The sequence below is a fragment of the Seriola lalandi genome, unplaced genomic scaffold (genome assembly GCF_002814215.2).
Source record: "Seriola lalandi dorsalis isolate HSWRI2012SDOR001 ecotype SW California unplaced genomic scaffold, Sedor1 jcf7180002054569, whole genome shotgun sequence".
In the NCBI taxonomy this organism is placed as follows: Eukaryota; Metazoa; Chordata; class Actinopteri; order Carangiformes; family Carangidae; genus Seriola; species Seriola lalandi.
Genome location: NW_019525122.1, coordinates 40,297 through 43,262, shown reverse-complemented (window position 1 = coordinate 43,262; position 2,966 = coordinate 40,297). Strand labels below are relative to the sequence as shown.

The following is a 2,966-nucleotide window of genomic DNA, read 5'->3' as shown; positions in this document are numbered from 1 at the left end:
GAGATCCAGGCGTTATGGCCCGAGTCAGCGTCCACGGCCGTCACCTTAGTAACCAGGTGACCCGCTTTAGCGGAGCGGGGCATCCTCTGATGAGAGAGGGAGCCCAGGGCAGCGGAGGAGGGGTAAATAACAGCGGGGGCGTTGTCGTTCTGGTCCAGGATAAAAACATGGACAGTGGCGTTGCTGCTGAGAGACGGAGAGCCCTGATCTTTTGCCTGAACCTGAATCTGAAACACCTTCAGTTTCTCATAGTCAAACGAGTGCATGCTGTAGATGCTGCCGTTATCTGAGTTAATGTAAACATACGACGAAGCAGAAACGTCCTGCACTTTAGAGTCCAGTATAGAGTAAGAGATTTTAGCATTTTCACCAAAATCCAGGTCAGAGGCTGATACTGAGTACAGTATAGATCCTGGTACCCCATTCTCTTTTAAATATACATTATAGGAGGGCTGAGTGAATACAGGAGGGTTATCATTCACATCAGTGATGCTGACTGGTATAGTTTTCTTACTGGACAGAGGAAGAGAGCCTGAATCAGTGGCAGTTATCTCGACATTATACTCTGAGAAACTCTCTCTGTCTAAAGGACCACTGGTAACCAGTTCATAATTATTAGAAAATGACGGTTTAAGAGTGAAAGGAGAATGTTTGGGAAGCTGTAGTTTCACTTTACCGTTATTAGCGGAATCGAGGTCTCGCGCACTGATTAAAGCCACAACTGTGCCACTTGGTGCGTCCTCGCGTACTGGACTGGGTTTTGAAGTGAGCACAATTTCTGGAGCATTATCGTTTATGTCCTCTACGTCCAGCTGTAAACGACAGTGACCCTCCATTTCGGGGACGCCTTTGTCTTTAGCAGTTATATCGATAAGATATGATCTATAGCTTTCATAATCTAATATTCCTTTTAATACAATTTCGCCTGTCATGTCGTTGATTTCAAATGTTGATAACACAAAGTCTGGAGTGCGGGACCCGAAAGCATATCTAACTTCACCATTAAGACCATCGTCAGCATCTGTAGCTGTAAGTTTGATAACAAATGTTCCTTTGGTGCTGTTCTCCTTTAAAGAGACTTTGTATTCATTTTCATTGAACACTGGAAAATTGTCGTTATTATCAATTACAGTAATGGTGATCTTACAAGTTCCCGAGGTGACTGGGTTTCCTCCATCTAATGCTGTCAACAGCAGATGATGAAGAGCATTCTTTTCTCGGTCTAATGGCTTTTCTAACACTAATTCAGGGACGGCTTTTCCGTTTTTTGTGTCTTTAAATTTGAGAGAAAAATAATCGTTTTTGCTTAGAGAGTAGGTTTTCAAAGAATTGCTTCCAACATCTGGGTCCTCTGCGCTCTCCAAAGGAAAGCGTTTGCCAAGCGCAACTGATTCTGGTATTTTAAGGTTTATCTCCTGTGTAAGAAAATTAGGTGAATTATCATTTATGTCTCTTATTTCTACTTCAATTCGATGAGACTGCAAAGGATTTTCAACAACTACTTGGAGAGGTAGAACACAGCTGGCGCTTTGTCCACATAAAGCCTCTCTGTCTATTCTGTCATTCACCACCAGCTCGCCCTTCCCCGCATCCACACTGAAATACTGCTCACCAGCCTCAGAGGCGACTCGCAATTTACGATAAAAAATGTCAGATAATCCTAAACCCAGGTCTTTGGCTAGATTTCCTACCACAGAGCCCTGTTTTAGTTCCTCCGGGATGCTGTAACGAGTCTGTCCGTCTATTGTAGTCCACAAGAGAAAGAAATGATGCCACCAAAGAGCCTGCCATCTCCAGTCGCGGTATCCTATTTTCTTTGTCATCCTTGGTCCGTTATAGCACATTAATTCCAAACGAGATCTCATTTATAGCAATACTGAAATCCATGATAGTAGGAAAAACCCCAAAAGAAAAAGTATCACAGTGTCTGAACATGGTTGTAAGCTAAAATGTATATGGTTAAATTTTAGAAAACGCGAGCCCATTGCCGTCTCTTCCCGAGCTCATTGTATTCTAAGTGTTGCAGCGCTGAGGCTGCATGGGGGCAAGGGGGAGATTGCTTTGTACAGTTCTGAATCCTATTGGTGCACAGCATCCATTCCCACCATCCAATGAGAGTGGAACCGATCGAGACTCTTAAAGTGGCAGCATTTGTTCTCCTTCTGTGCTTTCATCTGACTGAACAAGTATCTATGACAGTCAAATAATATGGGGAACCTTGTCATTGACACAAATAAAAAAAATGGAAGAACGCCTGTCAGTCAGCACCCAAAACAATCAAGAGATACAATTAAATTTCGTATCCCAGAAAAATGTGAAAGCATGAGAAATATTGAACAGTTATATACTGTATATAATTGTAAAGAGTAGCCTAAATACATCAACAATGTTGTAACGCTACACGATAGTGGGCGCATTTCACAGTCGCTGTCCGCTGTCATGGTGCTGAATTGTTCAGATGTGTACATGTAACATTAAATTGATACATGCCTTTAACATAGTTATTTTCATTGTTTCTGAAGGCATTTCATACACGTAACTTGGTTTTTCCTACACGGAAATCAGAATTTATAATAGAGATTGCAAAAACGTGTGATGAAAACAATATTTACCAGCCATGGTAGATTGGTGGATTGAAGGATGGATGGATGGGTGGATGGACTTTCATAACAGACTATGATATGATTATTTCTTGTACTAAATAACAAATAGCCATGATCTTTATATTTTCTTCATTAAGATAAATGGCTGTTTTCTGCTCACCTGCTGGCTCTCAAAGGTCCAGGTGCTGTCGGGTAAAGACGCATCCAGGACACTGATCACCTCCTTAAAGTCAGTGGTGCTGCTGGGCTTAATCAGAGTGAAATCACTGTACTCTGACATTGGAGACATACAGGACCTGAAGGACTGACTCTGAGACAACATGTCTCCTCCCAGGACCTCCACGTACTTTATAGGTCCATCAG

At 42.2% G+C, this 2,966-nt stretch overlaps 1 pseudogene; it reads right to left on the bottom strand.

Annotated features, from left to right (window-relative positions):
• Window positions 1–2: 2 nt before the first annotated feature.
• Window positions 3–2,364, bottom strand: LOC111662803 (protocadherin gamma-C5 pseudogene; annotated as a pseudogene).
• Window positions 2,365–2,966: the final 602 nt, after the last annotated feature.